The sequence below is a fragment of the Ranitomeya variabilis genome, chromosome 1 (assembly GCF_051348905.1).
Source record: "Ranitomeya variabilis isolate aRanVar5 chromosome 1, aRanVar5.hap1, whole genome shotgun sequence".
NCBI classification, from domain to species: Eukaryota; Metazoa; Chordata; class Amphibia; order Anura; family Dendrobatidae; genus Ranitomeya; species Ranitomeya variabilis.
The window spans coordinates 309,086,385-309,107,098 of NC_135232.1; positions in this window are offsets into that span (position 1 = coordinate 309,086,385).

Sequence of the window (20,714 nt, forward strand, 5' to 3'; positions counted from 1 at the left end):
TAAGAGCTCAGAGAAGAGGACCGGCTGCAGGCCCAGGCAGCATCAAGCGGAAAGAGAGGCAGGAGCAGCACCAGTCAGGTGCACGGACAGTGCACCTGGTCCCAGGCTGTGTCCACAACGGAATGGAAGCAACGGCGAAGTGAAGCAGTGAGTGAAGAGTGAGTCTTCCTCCAAGTTCCTGGTCCCAACGCATTGCGGGGTGCGGGTGGGGGTCGGATGCAGCCTGCTGTGAGCCTGGTTGTAGTCCTAGCCTTGACTGTCTGAAAATGACTGGCTGAGTTACATACTACGTACGTGGGCTGTGTTATATACTACGTCACGGCCCAGGCCTGTGCTATATACTACGTGGGTGGGTGGCTGTGTGTTATATACTACGTGGGCTGTCTGTGCTATATACTGCGTGGGCTGTGCTATATACTGCATCTGCGTGGGCTGTGCTATATACTGCGTGGGCTGTGTTATATACTGCATGGGCTGTGTTATATAATGCGTGGCTGTGTTATGTACTATGTAGCTGTGCAATATACTATGTGGCTGTGCAATATGCTACGTGGCTGTGTTATATGCTATGTGGCTGTGCTATATGCTACGTGAGCTGTGCTATATACTGCGTGGGCTGTGCTATATACTTCGTGGCCTATGTTATATGCTACGTGGGCTGTGCAATATATTACGTGGCTGTGCTATATATTACGTGGCTGTGCAATATATTACGTGGCTGTGCTATATACTATGTGGCTGTGCAATATATTACGTGGCTGTGCTATATATTACGTGGCTGTGCTATATACTATGTGGCTGTGCAATATATTACGTGGCTGTGTTATATACTATGTGGATGTGCAATATACTACGTGGGCTGTGCTATATACTATGTGGGCTCTGTTATATACTACGTGGCTGTGCTATATTTCTCTGCTGTATCTGTGCATCGTGAATTGTGGTATGTGATAAAGAGGGGGGCCCACTGAGACTCTTTCGCCCGGGGCCCTCAAAAACCTGGAGCCGGCCCTGGTATGCAGTATGTATGCATGTTGTATGTAGTATATAGTATGTTGTATGTATGTAGTATGTATGTAGTATGTTGTATGTATGTTGTATGCATGTATGTAGTATGTATGTAGTATGTTGTATGTATGTATGTAGTATGTATGTAGTATGTTGTATGTATATATGTAGTATGTATGTAGTATGTATGTAGTATGTATGGTTTTTTTTTACATTCAACACATTAGCCGGATGATGGGACTACTACTGTCCCATCATTGGCTAATGTGTCAATCACTGCCATTGTAGCAGGCATAGCCCGATGGGACTTGTAGTCCCATCGGACGATGCCTGCACACCCGCACAGACCCCCGGCAGGCCGCACAGACTCCCGAGAGTCCCGTACAGACCCCCATCAGGCCGCACAGACCTCCGGCAGGCTGCACAGACCCCCGAGAGGCCCGTACAGACCCCCAGCAGGCCGCACAGACCCCCAGCAGGCCCACACAGACCCCCGGCAGGCCCACACAGACTTCTGGCAGCCCACACAGACCCCCAGCAGGCCCATACAGACACTCGGCAGGCCCGCACAGACCCCCAGCAGGCCCACACAGACCCCCAGCAGGCCCGCACAGATCCCCCACGGTCACGCACAGACCCCGCACACACAGACACGCAGTCTCTGCCCACGCACCGCCCACACTCCATTATAGTGCATCATTGCACTATAGGAACTTCTGATTCCGTATCCGATATCTTAAAAGTATCGGAACTCAGTATCTGAATTCCGATACAGCGAATATCGGCCGATACCCGATATTTGCAGTATCGGAATGCTCAACACTAATGAGCAGTGTATCTTTTTATTTTTAGTTTGTTTTATTTTTTTATTCTTTATTTCTATTTTATTTTTGTTTGTTTTTTTATTTCACACACTGTGCCCCACATACATGTCTTAAAAGACCTTTGGGGGAGGAGTATTTTAACATAGTAATACATTCTGGGGCTGGTATATTAGCTGCAGAGAAATATCAGCCTCCTGCCAGCATAGCATAGCTGACTGGGTCTCCAAGGACCCAGCAGCTCCTGCAGACTTCCTAAACCCAGCGATCACCTGATCATTAGGTCTGCAGGAGGAATGATCACCAGTGCTTCCTAATCTGTGTACCAAAGCTCTGGTTCATTGCTATGCATCCAGCAATGGAGAAGGCAAACATGCCAATAAACCATGTTTATCTTCTCTGTGGGGAGTCTGGCTGTGTCTGACAGCCAGCTCCCCACACCCACAGCTGCTAAATCTCCTGAAACTGTCTACTCTGCATTGACGTTTTAGAACCTCAGTTCAGGCTAAAACACGGACTGCCTGGATGTTTATAGCGTATGGGCAGTCCAAATACAGTGGGGCAAAAAAGTATTTAGTCAGTCAGCAATAGTGCAAGTTCCACCACTTAAAAAGATGAGAGGCGTCTGTAATTTACATCATAGGTAGACCTCAACTATGGGAGACAAACTGCGAAAAAAAAATCCAGAAAATCACATTGTCTGTTTTTTTAACATTTTATTTGCATATTATGGTGGAAAATAAGTATTTGGTCAGAAACAAACAATCAAGATTTCTGGCTCTCACAGACCTGTAACTTCTTCTTTAAGAGTCTCCTCTTTCCTCCACTCATTACCTGTAGTAATTGCACCTGTTTAAACTTGTTATCAGTATAAAAAGACACCTGTGCACACCCTCAAACAGTCTGACTCCAAACTCCACTATGGTGAAGACCAAAGAGCTGTCAAAGGACACCAGAAACAAAATTGTAGCCCTGCACCAGGCTGGGAAGACTGAATCTGCAATAGCCAACCAGCTTGGAGTGAAGAAATCAACAGTGGGAGCAAGAATTAGAAAATGGAAGACATTCAAGACCACTGATAATCTCCCTCGATCTGGGGTTCCACGCAAAATCCCACCCCGTGGGGTCAGAATGATCACAAGAACGGTGAGCAAAAATCCCAGAACCACGCGGGGGGACCTAGTGAATGAACTGCAGAGAGCTGGGACCAATGTAACAAGGCCTACCATAAGTAACACACTACGCCACCATGGACTCAGATCCTGCAGTGCCAGACGTGTCCCACTGCTTAAGCCAGTACATGTCCGGGCCCGTCTGAAGTTTGCTAGAGAGCATTTGGATGATCCAGAGGAGTTTTGGGAGAATGTCCTATGGTCTGATGAAACCACACTGGAACTGTTTGGTAGAAACACAACTTGTCGTGTTTGGAGGAAAAAGAATACTGAGTTGCATCCATCAAACACCATACCTACTGTAAAGCATGGTGGTGGAAACATCATGCTTTGGGGCTGTTTCTCTGCAAAGGGGCCAGGACGACTGATCCGGGTACATGAAAGAATGAATGGGGCCATGTATCGTGAGATTTTGAGTGCAAACCTCCTTCCATCAGCAAGGGCATTGAAGATGAAACGTGGCTGGGTCTTTCAACATGACAATGATCCAAAGCACACCGCCAGGGCAACGAAGGAGTGGCTTCGTAAGAAGCATTTCAAGGTCCTGGAGTGGCCTAGCCAGTCTCCAGATCTCAACCCTATAGAAAACCTTTGGAGGGAGTTGAAAGTCCGTGTTGCCAAGCGAAAAGCCAAAAACATCACTGCTCTAGAGGAGATCTGCATGGAGGAATGGGCCAACATACCAACAACAGTGTGTGGCAACCTTGTGAAGACTTACAGAAAACGTTTGACCTCTGTCATTGCCAACAAAGGATATATTACAAAGTATTGAGATGAAATTTTGTTTCTGACCAAATACTTATTTTCCACCATAATATGCAAATAAAATGTTAAAAAAACAGACAATGTGATTTTCTGGAATTTTTTTTCGCAGTTTGTCTCCCATAGTTGAGGTCTACCTATGATGTAAATTACAGACGCCTCAAATCTTTTTAAGTGGTGGAACTTGCACTATTGCTGACTGACTAAATACTTTTTTGCCCCACTGTATAGTTAAAGCCTTGGAGCTAAAGTAAACCTGACACCTGATACATGCTGCTTAATCCCAGAGAAAAACATACTTTAAAAGTTGGATAGTCATTGGCAGCAGGCGGGGAGAAGCCCTGGGGACCAAAACTGTGCTATAGACTAATCATGTGTACCCAGCAGCAGCGATAAGGGGACTCTCGTTGCTGGGACCTATCCTACTCGAGACTCCTCCTATGGACCAATAGCCTGCATTTATATGGAAAGGTGGAATCCTGCTGTAATCCAGCCAGAGGCTGAGGTGTGGAGTGCTCAGTCAGAGAGCCTATGCAGGGCCGGCGTCAGCACCCGGTGCACCTGGGCAAGTGCCAGGGCCCTGAACAGTCAGGGGGCCCACGCGCTGTCGGGGATACTGGCGCGCTATAGTGCCGGCCGCCGCGAATGGACCCCCGCCTGCTCCGGGCCCTGACACTTGCGATACTTACCTCTCCCGGTTCCAGCGCTGCAGCGTCTTCCATTCTCTGACTGTGATGTTCAGGTCAGAGGGCGCGATGAAGTCACTAGTGCGCGCCCTCTGCCTGAGCAGTCGCAGCACAGAGAGCAAGAAGACGCCGACAGTGAAGAGTCCAGAGCAGAGCAGAGTCAAGCAACGAGAGGTATTTCATTTTTTTTTTTTATATTTGGAGCAACATATGGGGCTAATTCTATAGGGAGCATCTTATGGGGCCAATAATATATGGAGCATCTTATGGGGCCAATAATATAGGGAGCATCTTATGAAGCCAATTCTATAGGGAGCATTATATGGGGCCAATTTAATATGGAGCATCTTATGGGGCCAATAATATATGAAGCATCTTATGAGACTAATTATATATGGAGCATTGTATATGGCCAACTATATATGGAGCATTATATGGGGCCCATTATACATGGAGCATCTTATGGGGCCAATTATTTTTGGAGCATTATATGGGACCCATTCTGTAAGGAGTATTATATGGGGCCCATTCTGCATGGAGCATCATATGTGGCCCATTCTGTATGGAGCAATATATGGGACTCAGTATACTGTATGGGGCCGATCATATACTGTATGGAGAATTATATGTGGCTCACTATACTGTATGGAGCATTATATGGGTTCATTTCCGTATGGAGCAATATATGCGGCTCATTCTGTATGGAGCACTCTGTGGTGCCCATTATACTGTATGGAGCATTATATGAGGCTCATTATTCTGTTTACAGCAATATATTGGGCTCATTATTCTGCATAGAGGACTATGTGGTGCCAATTATACTGTATGGAGCACTATATGGGGCCATTATACTGTATGGGGCAATATATGGGGCTCGTTATTCTGTATAGAGGACTATACTGTCCGGTTTCTGAGCTAATGTGGAATGCACAATAGATATCACTCATGTAATGTAAGTAGTAAGTGAAATCTTTGACCTTGTACTATACCTATATTTGTCTGCCGTATCCGTGCATTATGAATTCTGGTATGTGTTAAAGGGGCCCACCGGGACTCTTTTGCCCAGGGCCCATGAAAACATAGAGCCGGCCCTGAGCCTATGTATACAAATATCAAAAGATTGACCGTCACTTCCAAACTAAAATCAGGTGTGTACAGGTCCATACTAAGAGTAGCCATCTCCATATATAACTAACAAAATAAAGTAGCACTCTGCAGCGCTATAGCATGCCAACAAGAAATATATGAACTGTATTACTGCTCTAGAAAAAGGGAAAAATATATATTTGTATTCATAGGCTCTATCACTGAGCACTCCACGCGTCAACCTCTGGCTGTTTTAATTACATCAGGATTCTACCTTCCCATATAAATGTAGGCTTTCAGCCCATGGGAGGAGTGTCGAGTAGGATAGGTCCCAGCAACAAGAATCGCCTTCTCGGAGCTGCTGGGTACACATAAATTGGCCAGTTTATGCGCTATGTAATCTATTTTTTTCCTTTCTTCAAGAACAATAATGCAATTCATATTTCATATATTTGATGTTTGTATATTACAGCGCTGCAGAGTGCTACTTTATTTTGTTAGTTATATGTGGAGATGGCTACTCTTAGTCTGCACCTGTACACACTTAATTTCTGTTTGGAAGTGACGGTCATTCTTTAGATATTTGTATACATAGCCTCTGAGGTACATGAGGTATTCTGTAGGAACATCAGCCAAATTTGTTCAGAAGTTGTGCATATCCACAGAATATAAGGCCTAGCATAGCCAGCCATTCAGAAAATGACACCTGGTCCTCAGGTCAAGTTTGCTTTAAGGTCCTTGTACTGAAAGTAGATGCAGAACTGTCCATTCAAATTATATGCAATCAATGTATATCTATGCTTTAAATGGGATAAATACAGTATGATTAAATATGCAAATTGCCTCTTCTGAGAAAAAGAGGACTTAAACTCTACAGCGCCACCTATTGGAAGTAGCGATCCTACAAGTCACAATCAACCCTTTAACGAGTCGTACAATATGACTTAGGATAAAAGCCAAATCAGTATCTCAATTCGCAGACACGGTGTTTCGGGCTGTTGGCCCTCGTCAGTGCGAAGCATGAGAACTGATTTGGCTAGGTGAGAGGCTCTGGACATGGGGTCTAAGGGGTATCGTTTCTCCTTATGGAGAGTGACATACCATCTCTGGCTTGTCAAGGTAAGGAGGCTTATTTGCCGTACAATGCTCCTCTGGGAATTTAAATATGCAAATTGCCTCTTCTGAGAAAAAGAGGACTTAAACTCTACAGCGCCACCTATTGGAAGTAGCGATCCTACAAGTCACAATCAACCCTTTAACGAGTCGTACAATATGACTTAGGATAAAAGCCAAATCAGTATCTCAATTCGCAGACACGGTGTTTCGGGCTGTTGGCCCTCGTCAGTGCGAAGCATGAGAACTGATTTGGCTAGGTGAGAGGCTCTGGACATGGGGTCTAAGGGGTATCGTTTCTCCTTATGGAGAGTGACATACCATCTCTGGCTTGTCAAGGTAAGGAGGCTTATTTGCCGTACAATGCTCCTCTGGGAATTTAAATATGCAAATTGCCTCTTCTGAGAAAAAGAGGACTTAAACTCTACAGCGCCACCTATTGGAAGTAGCGATCCTACAAGTCACAATCAACCCTTTAACGAGTCGTACAATATGACTTAGGATAAAAGCCAAATCAGTATCTCAATTCGCAGACACGGTGTTTCGGGCTGTTGGCCCTCGTCAGTGCGAAGCATGAGAACTGATTTGGCTAGGTGAGAGGCTCTGGACATGGGGTCTAAGGGGTATCGTTTCTCCTTATGGAGAGTGACATACCATCTCTGGCTTGTCAAGGTAAGGAGGCTTATTTGCCGTACAATGCTCCTCTGGGAATTTAAATATGCAAATTGCCTCTTCTGAGAAAAAGAGGACTTAAACTCTACAGCGCCACCTATTGGAAGTAGCGATCCTACAAGTCACAATCAACCCTTTAACGAGTCGTACAATATGACTTAGGATAAAAGCCAAATCAGTATCTCAATTCGCAGACACGGTGTTTCGGGCTGTTGGCCCTCGTCAGTGCGAAGCATGAGAACTGATTTGGCTAGGTGAGAGGCTCTGGACATGGGGTCTAAGGGGACATGGGGTCCTAAGTCATATTGTACGACTCGTTAAAGGGTTGATTGTGACTTGTAGGATCGCTACTTCCAATAGGTGGCGCTGTAGAGTTTAAGTCCTCTTTTTCTCAGAAGAGGCAATTTGCATATTTAAATTCCCAGAGGAGCATTGTACGGCAAATAAGCCTCCTTACCTTGACAAGCCAGAGATGGTATGTCACTCTCCATAAGGAGAAACGATACCCCTTAGACCCCATGTCCAGAGCCTCTCACCTAGCCAAATCAGTTCTCATGCTTCGCACTGACGAGGGCCAACAGCCCGAAACACCGTGTCTGCGAATTGAGATACTGATTTGGTTTTTATCCTAAGTCATATTGTACGACTCGTTAAAGGGTTGATTGTGACTTGTAGGATCGCTACTTCCAATAGGTGGCGCTGTAGAGTTTAAGTCCTCTTTTTCTCAGAAGAGGCAATTTGCATATTTAAATTCCCAGAGGAGCATTGTACGGCAAATAAGCCTCCTTACCTTGACAAGCCAGAGAGTATGATTAAAATCATGATTGCTGTCTTCCAAAAACACGTGTTCACATTTTTAATCGCAGCTTTGACCTGTTCAGTGGAACTGGGAGGCAATTCCATACATAAACTGCACACAGATGTGGCGCTCTTTTTTTGAAGATAATCATCATATTTTTTATTATTACTGTACTAAAGTATAAAAGTAATATTACTGTATATGTTGATGTGTAATCCACTGACATTTGTTAACACTGAAGCTAGTTGTGCCTACAGACTCATCACATATACAGTACATTCAATACTGAATAGTACATATATAGTGTAGGTCTACCATTCCTGACAAGTTACCTGTACCCATACATAAAATGCCGTTACTAGTAAAATGAGAGAAGTGCTAAGATAACTAAATATTGAGTAAAGTTTTTCCTTCGAAGATGAAACATTATCATGGATCACTTGGCATTGAATTGTGGATACTGTGCAACTTGGAGGATCAGTCATGGAACAATTATGTTTCCCAATTATTAGAAAATAGAAGTGCTGTCTTATTCTCAGTCGTGAGATTACCTACTCAAAATTTTAGTCTGCAGGGAAAAAGTAAACTTACATTCTGGATATAATTACCTTTGACCGTTCCCATTATTGGGGTACCTCCTGTGTGCTTGTGATATATGTAAAAGTTACCATGGAACACTTTGCTTGTCGTACTGTATTTCTTAGGACAGATTGTAGCATATTTAAAAGTGTAATTACTCTGTCAACAAAAATGTAAAGTGTAAAATTCAGTGGGGTGTGTCACATTAACAAATACCTGTCATTGCAAATTACACCTATTATACTTATACGGAGCCTAAAAATGACATGTCACAAAATTAGTGTAATAATCACGCATCTGCACTTTTAAGGCCAGGTTCACACAAGAGCCGTTGGAGCCATTTTCAATGCTTCGCTTTTATTGTAAGACAAGCAGATAAAAGGAATGATAGGGACGTAGGGGTCTTTTTATTACATTTATTTCTCTAAAAACCTTCCGTCTGTGTGCCCACAATGAGGTTTTGGTGAGTTTTTGACGCTGCATATTTAGGGTATGTGCACACGTTGCGGATTTGCCTGTGGAATTTTCTGTGCGGATTCTGCATCTCTAGGCAGAAAGCGCAGGTCAAAATCTGCGCTTTTTTATGCCGATTTTGTGCATTTTTACAGCAGATTTACTGCGGATTCTGTGTGGATTTCATGCGTTTTTTACCCCTGCGTTTTCCTATAATGGAATGGGTGCAGAAATGCTGCGGAAACGCACAAAGATATGACATGGTCTTTTTTTTTAAACTGCTGCTGATTCCGTGCAGAATTTTCCGCACCATTAGTGCAGCATTTTTATTTTCCCATTGATTTACATTGTACTGTAAGTCACTTGCGGTTCTGCAGCGTTTCTGCATGGAAAAAGTGCTGCGGATCTACAGGAAATCCACAACGTGTGCACATACCCTTACGTTGCTTCAAAATCAGTCCCAACAAAGTGGAAGGGATTTAAAGAAATTAGTGATGAGCGAATGTACTTGTTACTGGAGATTTCTCGAGCATGCTCGGGTGTCCTCTGAGTATCTTTTAGTGCTCGGAGATTTAGTTTTTCTTGCTGCAGCTGAATGATTTTCATCTGTTAGCCAGCATAAGTACATGTGGGGGTTGCCTGGTTGCTAGGGAATCCCCCCACATGTAATCAAGCTGGCTAACAGATGTAAATCATTCAGCTGCGGTGAGGAAAACTAAATCTCCGAGCACTAAAAAATACTCGGAGGACCCCCGAGCATACTCGAGTAACGAGTATATTCGCTCATCACTAAAAGAAATCTGATGCACAGGAGGCTTTATTTTTGCTCAGTGTAAACTGACGTGCAGTGCGTATTTCAGTGTGTAGCATGTCAATTTATCTTGCAACTACGCTGAGTTTTATGTGCAGATTTTCCCCATAGACTCGCATTAGATTTGAAAAATCGCACAGGTAAAAAAAGGACATGTTTTAGTGCATTTCTGGAAGCGCATTAAAAACACATGTACAGTCATGGCCAAAAGTTTTCAGAATGACACCAAAATTATATTTTCACATGATCTGCTGCCCTCTGGTTTTAGTAGTGTTTGTCTGATGTTTATATCACATACAGAAATATAATTGCAATCATATTATGAGTACCAATAGGTTATATTGACAGTTAGAATGAGTTAATGCAGCAAGTCAATATTTGCAGTGTTGACCCTTCTTCTTCAAGACCTCTGCAATTCTCCCTGGCATGCTCTCAATCAACTTCTGGACCAAATCCTGACTGTTAGCAGTCCATTCTTGCATAATCAATGCTTGCATTTTGCCAGAATTTGTTGGTTTTTGTTTGTCCACCCGTCTCTTGATGATTGACCACAAGTTCTCAATGGGATTAAGATCTGGGGAGTTTCCAGGCCATGGACCCAAAATCTCTATGTTTTGTTCCATGAGCCATTTAGTTATCACCTTTGCTTTATGGCAAGGTGCTCCATCATGCTGGAAAAGGCATTGTTGGGCGCCAAACTGCTCTTGGATGGTTGGGAGAAGTTGCTCTTGGAGGACATTCTGGTACCATTCTTTATTCATGGCTGTGTTTTTAGGCAAGACTGTGAGTGAGCCGATTCCCTTGGCTGAGCAGCAACCCCACACATGAATGGTTTCAGGATGCTTTACAGTTGGCATGAGACAAGACTGGTGGTAGTGTAGCGCCCCCACTGTCGCAGGGCCGAGGGGTACCCGGTACCGGGCCTCTGGGTCTCTGTTCTGGGGTTGTCACGGTGGCTAGACCCGGTCCGTGACCCTGCTGAGGGGCGTACAATGATAGGTGTGCGCGATGGTGATGATGTTGTAGTGGTGCGGTGAAGTGCCGGTCGCGGTAAATGACGAGGACACCAGGTTGCAGTCTCTTTACCTCTTTACTGAAGGCTTCTGGGTCCTCAGTCCAGAATACGGTTAACAGGGCTGCGCAAGTCCGGCCGGTCCGATGGCACCTCCAGAGTTCCCTTCGCAGGTGGAAATCTGTGCCTACCTGCTAGCGCTTGTGTGTTGTGGTCCTTCCCTGCTGTGCTTACAGGATAGTACCCCACAACTGTTGTGTCTGTTTCCCGTGTTCCCTCACAACTAGATTCTGATGTTCTTCTACGTCCCCCTGATCTTACGGTTAGGACGCACCCATATGACGGGGAGGCTCGGAGGTTCTTCCAGGGCTCTATCGTCACCCCTCTCCTGTTGTTACCCCCCTGTGTCTTCCTGGGTCTGTGTGAGACAGCCCGCATGTAACTGACTGTCCTGCCGTAGGTTTGAAGTTTGGCTTGGAGCGCTATACTTCCTCGGCGTTCCGGCCACCGGTTATGCACCTCAATAGGATGTTGCCTCGTCTTACAGCACGACTCCTACTGGTATTCTCCTTGTTGCGTTGATCTCGTTTCTCACTCAGCACAATAAATCTCGCTTCTTATCCTTTCTTGGGGTACCGCCGCTATATCGTGCAGGCGCGGTCCCGTAACGTTCTCTCTGTTCGCTAGGCCTCTGTCAGGATCCCACCCCTGACAGGGGCCCCTCTGAATCTTCCCCCACAACACCCTCTGCCACAAGGTGTTGCCTGGTTCCAACCCAGCCAGCTTTCTGTCTAACTTCCTGCCTAACCCCCAGTTTTACCAGATTGTGAGGAGTGGCCTAATAAATAGAACCCTTAGCTCCCCCTGGAGGCCAGACTGTGAAATGTATTGGTGTCTGTGATACCTGGTCAGATGAACTCCTTCAGTGCCATCAGACGTACCATAGCCCCCCTTAGCGGCGGAGCCACAGTACTGCAACGACCAGGACTCTGGGGCGCTGCAGTAGCGCTCACCTGTTTTTCTCCGAATAAGCTGTTTTCCAGATGTCCCAAACAATCGAAAAGGGGATTCATCAGAGAAAATGACTTTGCTCCAGTCCCTAGCAGTCCACTCCCTGTACCTTTTGCAGAATATCAGTCGGTCCTTGATGTTTTTTCTGGAGAGAAGTGGCTTCTTTGCTGCCCTCCTTGAAACCAGGCCTTGCTCAAAGAGTCTCCGCCTCACAGTGCGTGCAGAAGCACTCACACCAGCCTGCTGCCATTCCTGAGCAAGCTCGGCACTGCTGGTAGTCCAATCCCGCAGCTGAAACAGTTTTAAGATATGGTCCTGGCGCTTGTTGGTTTTTCTTGGGCGCCCTGGAGCCTTTTTGACAACAATGGAAGCTCTCTCCTTGAAGTTCTTGATGATGCGATAGATTGTTGACTGAGGTGCAATCTTTGTAGCTGCGATACTCTTCCCTGTTAGGCCATTTTTGTGCAGTGTAATGATGGCTGCACGTGTTTCTTTAGAGATAACCATGGTTAACTGAAAAGAAACAATGATACCAAGCACCAGCCTCCTTTTAAAGTGTCCAGTGATGTCATTCTTACTTAATCATGACTGATTGTTCGCCAGCCCTGTCCTCATCAACACCCACACCTGTGTTAATGGATCAATCACTAAAACGATGTTAGCTGCTCCTTTTAAGGCAGTACTGCAATCATGTTGAAATGTGTTTTGGGGGTTAAAGTTCATTTTCTGGGCAAATATTGACTTTGCAAGTACAGTAATTGCTGTTAAGCTAATCACTCTGACATTCAGAAGTATATGCAAATTGCCATTAGAAAAAATGAAGCAGTAGACTTTGGAAAAATTAATATTTGTCTCATTCTCAAAATTTTTGTCCATGACTGTAATCCACACATGACTGCATCAATCAAGTTTTGTAAAAGATAAATACTAGGAAGCATCAAAAACAAAGGAGCTTTATTTAAACCATGACATACCAACAAGAGACAAAAAAATGCAAGGCCAAAAACACATGTAAAAAAACGCACTCAAAAATGCAATAAAAAAACACAAGTAACCTAATTTACTTAATAGATGCAGAAGCGGTGCAGAAAATCTGCAACATAAAAAACTCACCAAAAGCTCTTGGTGGGAACGTCACCTTATTAGGCTGCCGTCACACTAGCAGTATTTGGTCAGTATTTTACATCAGTATTTGTAAGCCAAAACCATGAATGGAACAATCAGAGGAAAAGTATAACAGAAACATATGCACCACTTCTGCATTTATCACCCACTCCTGGTTTTGGCTTACAAATACTGATGTAAAATACTGACCAAATACTGCTAGTGTCACGGCAGCCTTAGGCTATGTGCACACGTAGGGAGGGTCCTCTGCGGGTTCTCCCACAGCGGATTTGATAAATCTGCAGGGCAAAACCGCTGCGGTTATCCCTGCAGATTTATCGCGGTTTGTCTTGCGGTTTCCGCTGCGGGTTTACTCCTACTATTGATGCTGCATATGCAGCAATATGCAGCATTAATAGTAATTTTAAAAATAATTAAAAAATGGTTATATACTCACCCTCTGACGTCCTGATCTCCTCGGCGCTGCACACGGCTGTCCGGTTCCAAAGATGCTGTGCGAGAAGGACCTTCGTGACGTCATGGTCATGTGACCGCGACGTCATCGCAGGTCCTGCTCGAATAGCAACCCTGCGACCGGACGGCCGCGTGCAGCGCTGAGAGGTGAGTATATTATTATTTTTTATTTTAATTCTTTTTTTTTTACACAAATATAGTTCCCAGGGCCTGGAGGAGAGTCTCCTCTCCTCTGCACATGATCCGCTTACTTCCCGCATCGTGGGCATAGCCCCATGCGGGAAGTAAGCGGATCAATGCATTCCTATGTGTGCAGAATCGCCGCGATTCTGCACAAAGAAGTGACATGCTGCGGAATGTAAACCGCTGCGTTTCTGCGCGGTTTTTCCCGCAGCATGTGCACAGCAGATTGCGGTTTCCATAGGGTTTCCATGTAACTGTAAACGCAATGGAAACTGCTGCGGACCCGCAGCTGCAGAAACGCTGCGGTTCCGCGGTAAAAACCGCAACGTGTGCACATAGCCTTAGGGTATGTGCACACGTATTGTGGAGGACTGCGGATTTTTCCACAGCGGATTTGGGAAAACCACAGGGCAAAACCGTTGCGGTTTTTCCTGCGGATTTATCGCGGTTTCTATTGCGGATTCCGCTGTGGGTTTACACCTGCAGTTTTCTATTGGAGCAGGTGTAAACCCGCAGCGGAATCCGCACAAAGAATTGACATGCTGCGGAATGTAAACCGCTGCGTTTCTGCGCGTTTTTTTCCGCAGCATGTGCACTGCAGATTTCGTTTCCCATAGGTTTACATTATACTGTACACTGTGTTCCAAATTATTATGCAAATAATATTTCCTCATATTTTCTCTAAATTACCTATCTGAATTGCAGTCATTGTTATTTTCCAGTCATCTACTATTCTAGTATAATTGCAATGTTTTGGAACAAACTGCCTATGAAAACAGTATCTTTTTAAAAAAAATAAACACTCAAAATGCATGTTCCAAATTATTATGCACAGCAGAGTTTTCAACCTTTTTTTTTTATTTTGAACAAAAAAATGGTCAATTGTGAAGATATAAACATTATCAGCTTATTACAAAATGAAATCAAACAGTTTTCAAGTGAAAACTTTGTTCTAGGTGATGTTACATTTGCACATAGGACCCCTTGTGGGAAAGAAGCTTCTGAACTCTCTCGTCCATTGAATTTGTCAGTTTTTGGATGGTTTCTGCTTCAATTGTTTTGCATGTGGACAGAATACCCTCCCAGAGCTGTTGCTTAGATGTGAACTGCCTCCCGCCATCATAGACACCCCTTTTGATGATGCTCCAGAGGTTCTCAATGGGGTTGAGGTCAGGGGAAGATGGTGGCCACACTATAAGTTTGTCCTCTTTTATGCCCATAGCAGCCAGAGATGCAGATGTGTTTTTTGCAGCATGAGACGGTGCATTATCATGCATGAAAATGATTTTGCTGCGGAAAGCACGGTTCTTCCTCTTGAACCATGGCAGGAAGTGTTGTTTTAGAAACTCCACATAGATTATGGAGTTCATCTTTACCCCTTCAGGGATCATAAAGGGGCCGACAATCTCTCTCCCCATGATTCCAGCCCAAAACATTACTCCACCTCCTCCTTGTTGGCGCCTTAGCCGTGTTTTCATGGGGTGTCCATCAACCAGCCATCCTCCACTCCATCCATCTGGACCATCGAGCGTTACACGGCACTCATCGGTGAACAAAACAGTTTGGAAGTCAGTCTTCATGTATCGTTTGCCCCACTGGAGCCGTTTCTGCTTGTGTGCAGTGGATAGAAGTGGTCGACAGGATGGCTTACGCACCTCTGAAGGACCCTGCATCTTGTTGTTCTGGGGACGTTGGAGGCACCAGCAGCTTCAAAAACTTGTCTGCTGCTATGACCAGGCATTTTTGCAGCTGCTCTTTTAACCTTACGCAATTGCCTGTTGGAAAGAGTCCTCAATTTTTTCTTATCAGCACACACACGTGTGTGCTGGGAATCAGCTACATACTTCTTGATTGTGCGATGATCACGATGAAGTGTCTTGGCAATGTTGATTGTAGTCATGCCTTGACCTAAATACTCCACAATTTGTTGCTTCTCAGCAGCCGACACATCCTTTTTCTTTCCCATTTTGGCAAAAAATGTAGGCTGCTTAATAATGTGGAACAGCCTTCTTAAGTAGTCTTGCCTTTATTTGGACACACCTGCCAAACTAATTTGCACAGGTATCTGCAATTGCTTTCAGTGATATAAAGAGCCCTGACACACATCACCATCAATGAGTTTAAATGACAAACAAAAAAATTCTAACCTTATCACTCCTAAACTCTTTGTGCATAATAATTTGGAACACAGTGTAAACGCATGGGAAACTGCTGCAGATCCGCAGCGTGTGCACATACCCTGAGGGTATGTGCACACGTTGCGGTTTTTGCTGCGGATCCGCAGAGGATTTGACGCTGCGGATCCGCAGCAGTTTTCCATGCGGTGTACAGTACAATGTTAACCAATGGAAAACAAAAACCGCAGTGCACATGCTGCGGAAAATTCCGTGCGGATTCGCTGCGGAAAAAAAGAAGTAGCATGTCACTTCTTTCTGCGGATTCCGCAGCGGTTTTCAACCTGCACCAATAGGAAAGTGCAGTTGAAAGCCCACAGAGGAATCCGCAGAAGAAACCGCGTGAAAATCCGCAGTGAAAACCGCAGTGGTTTTGCACTGCGGATTTTCCAAATCCGCTGAGGAAAAATCCGCAGCAAAATCCGCAGCGTATGCACATACCCTTATAGTAAGCCTGGTCTCTCACCTGCTGCCTGAGAGTGTGCTGGGTTGAAATGTTTCATGCACTCTGTATTTTGTAGCACAACCTTCAAGACAAAAAACAGTGGGCAGATGGTACATAACTATTGTACCTGCTATTGTACACTTCAGAAAAGATTATCTTCATGAATTTTGGATGTTTAATTTGTTTTTTGTTGCATGATCATATTATGGTTTCATAAATCTACTAGATATAGAGAGCCACAATACAGCACTCACAGAGGTGTATGCAGTCATTACTGAACTCTACGTCTCCGATTTCACACACAGCCATACAGAGGTTTTTTTTGTCCAATTATGTATGAATCTGACACAAAATGAATTATGGTCCTTTCCATTAAACACTGTATGTATAGAGTAATTCTCCCCGTGAAGTATTACAGTGGCACACTATACTGGCTCCACGCACACAGCTCTTCCATGACCATGACACCTTAGAGTATGCGCACACGTTGCGGATTCTCTGCGGATCCGCAGCGTTTTTTGCAGTGCAGAACCGCTGCAGATCCGCAATTGATTTACAGTACAATGTGCAATTACAGTACAATGAGAAAAAAAAAAAAGCTGTGCATACGTTGCGGAAACGCTGCGGATTAAAAGAAGTAGCATGTCACTTCTTTTTTGCGGATCTGCAGCGTTTTTGTACCCATTCCATTGTAGAAATCCGCAGGGGTAAAAAACGCAGTAAATCCGCAGCAAAAATGCACAAAAAACGCTGCGGATCCGCACAAAAAACGCGACAAATCTGCAGCTGCGTTTTCTGCCAGGAGAGGCAGAATCCGCACCAGAAATTCCTAAGGCTAATCCGCAACATGTGCACATAGCCTTAAAGGGTTATTGACATTGTCAAGCATGGAAAGATTTTTAATGTTTACTGCTCATTGCCTATGGAACCAGTGGCCAAATATGCGCGGCTATTGCATATTCTTTTCTGCAGAGCTGTACACGCTGCTCTGAAGTTAGTCAGCATCCCGCAGCATGCTGCTACTTCCTGGTTCCAGCAAGCTACAGTGGCTCTGCGCTCCTCTCGGGCTGCAGAGGCAAAGCTGTTTCTTCTTGTAGCATCGGAGAGTGCACAGTTTGGGACAGTGGTGCAATGGTGTCACTGGTCAAAACTGTCAATCATGTAACTGACCACCTCTTTTCAAGCTGTAAGCCTGGGGAGTAGCGCATTTCTGCCAAATATGAATCAACCCTTGTTAGGCCACGTGCATATACTGAGTATTTGGTGAGTTTTTTACCTCAGTATTTATAATCCAAAACCAGGAGTGGGTAAAAAACGCAGAAGTGGTGCACATATTTTTATGAGGCCATATGCACACGTTAAGTATTTGGTGAGTTTTTTACCTCAGTATTTGCAATCCTAACCCAGCAGTGGGTGATAAATACAGAAATGGTGACGTGTTTCTATTATACTTTTCCTCTGATTGCGCCATTCCTGGTTTTAGCTTACAAATACTGAGGTAAAAAACTCCCCAAATACTCAACATGTGCACATGGCCTTAAGGTGTAATCGTTTTTCTTTTGTTTTATCCAGAACTGAGGAAATTTTGTATCTTTGAAAAATAAAAAAACTCATTGTCTCGTGTTCAGCATATTGCCAATTCTTTATTTAGGAGACTAAACAACTGACAACTATTTCCAATCCTTTGTTGCGCCGAACCTGAGTACCGAAGTGGTTGAATGGCAACTGAAACTCTCTTTTTTTTTTTTTTTTAAGTACTGTGTGTTACAAATGTTTCGTTGCAGTTATATTTTTCCTAAAATAGATCACACCTACAAAAAGTGACACCCATAGTGTCTCATATTCTTTCCTTTTATTAGTTAAATTCACGGATATGTTATACAATGAGTCTCCTACTAATTTATTTTTTGTTTGCCCATCATGCCAGCGAGTTTGCTACCCCTCAATTAACTGGTGCCTTTTAATAGACGAGATGAGGTTGAGCGCTGCACATTCTATATTCCTGAGACAAAAAGATCTTTTTTATCCTCCATTGAAAGAAAGTTCTATAAAATCCTCAACATAAAACAATACACCAGGGCCAAGGTGAACAGAGATGAAATACACCATACTCCAATCTGCATTTAGACCACAAGAGTTGTCATTTATTTTTCAATAGCGACAGGTTTATAAAAGCATCTTATTTGCATTAAGTGCTCTGTCCTTGATGTAAAAAATTAAAAAAGAGAACTCTATAAAGTCATGTAGTGCGGGTGCATGTATTTTCCACAATGGAATTATGCAGAGATAGTTTTAAGAGCTGAATAAATTAACGTTGAGAGCTCTAACTGTGAGATTTGATCTCCATCTGGTGGTAGACTGTGGTATGACAGTTTTATTGCATTTTTGCTTTTCATATTTTTTGCTGTTTTTCTTTAAAAAATCACTGAGAAATAACTGAACTGAGTCAATTGAAAATCACCGATGTCAATAGACTATGGTGTTTATTAGTTAGTTTACCAAATTCCATAGCAATATCAAAAGTAGTACCTGCTTTTGAAAAATGTAGAATTGTTTGAAAATCTCTCACACATCAAGCAACAAAAACTGTTTAGTCTAAGGTTTTATTTACATCTTGTAGTGGGTTTTGCAATAGTTTGCTTTGCTTTTTTTCCTTTTGCCTTTTTTCTTTTGCAAAATTATAGCCAAATATATATTATAGCAAAAACAATAAATAAAATAAAAAAAATTATGGTGAAAACTATAGCAAAACCAACAAAAAACCTTCAATAATGATCCATCTGGACTAGACCTTAATTATTAGAATAGGTACTACATCTGTAAATACTAAGGCTATGTGCACACGTTGCGGATTTTGCTGCGGATCCGCAGCGGATTTGACGCTGCAGATTTGCAGCTGTTTTCTATGAGTGTACAGTACCATGTAAACCTATGGAAAACAAAATCCGCAGTGCACATGCTGCGGAAAAAAAACACGCAGCGGTTTACACCTGCTCCACAATAGGAATCCGCAGGTGTAAAACCGCAGGTGAAATCTGCACAAAACCTGTGGAAAAAACGTGGTAATTCCGCAGTAAATCTGCAGTGCGGATTTCCTGTGGATTTACCAAAATCAGTGCGAAAAAATCCACACACCATTCCGCAGCGTGTGCACATACCCTAAAGGTACCGTCACATTAAGCGACACTGCAGCGATATAGACAACGATGCCGATCGCTGCAGCGTCGCTGTTTCGTCGTTGTGTGGTCGCTGGAGAGCTGTCACACAGACAGCTCTCCAGCGACCAACGATGCCGAAGTCCCCGGGTAACCAGGGTAAACATCGGGTTACTAAGCGCAGGGCCGCGCTTAGTAACCCGATGTTTACCCTGGTTACCAGTGTAAATGTAAAAAAAAACAAACACTACATACTTACATTCCGGTGTCTGTCGGGTCCCCCGGCGTCCGCTTCCCTGCACTGTGTAAGCGCCGGCGCTGACACAGTGTAGGGAAGCGGACGCCGGGGGACCCGACAGACACCGGAATGTAAGTATGTAGTGTTTGGGTTTTTTTACATTTACACTGGTAACCAGGGTAAATATCAGGTTACTAAGCGCGGCCCTGCACTTAGTAACCCGATGTTTACCCTGGTTACCAGTGAAGACATCTCTGAATCCGCATCACACACACCGATTCAGCGATGTCAGCGGGTGATCCAGCGACGAAATAAGGTGCTGGCCTTCTAGCTCCGACCAACGATGTCACAGCGGGATCCAGATCGCTGCTGCGTGTCAAACACAACGATATCGCTATCCAGGACGCTGCAACGTCACGGATCGCTATCGTTATCGTTGTTAAGTTGTTCAGTGTGAAGGTACCTTAAGGCTATGTGCACACGTAAGAAAAGAGGTGCAGAATTTTCTGCACAAAATCTGCATCTCCTGGCAGAATCCGCAGCCGCGGATTTGCTGCGGTTTTTATGTGGATTTGTGTGGTTTTTATGCGGAATTGATGCGGATTTTGTGCATATTTTCTGTGCTTTTTGGCACTGCGGAATTTTAACATGGAGGGGTGCAGAAACGCTGCAGATCCGCACAAAAGAAGTGACATGCACTTCTTTGAAATCCGCAGCAATTCCGCACTGATTTTTCCGCACCATCTGCACAGCTTTTTTTTTCCCATTGACTAAACATTGTACTGTACATCACAGTGCAGATCTGCAGCGTATCTGCGCGGAAAAATCCGCTGCGGATCCGCAACAAATCCGCATCGTGTGCACATACCCTAATAATTCTCACAATGCTCTTTGATTAAAAGGGGGTTGTGTCTCATTAAAAACAACCTCCACGGGAGCTGCCGCTGCAATCAGTT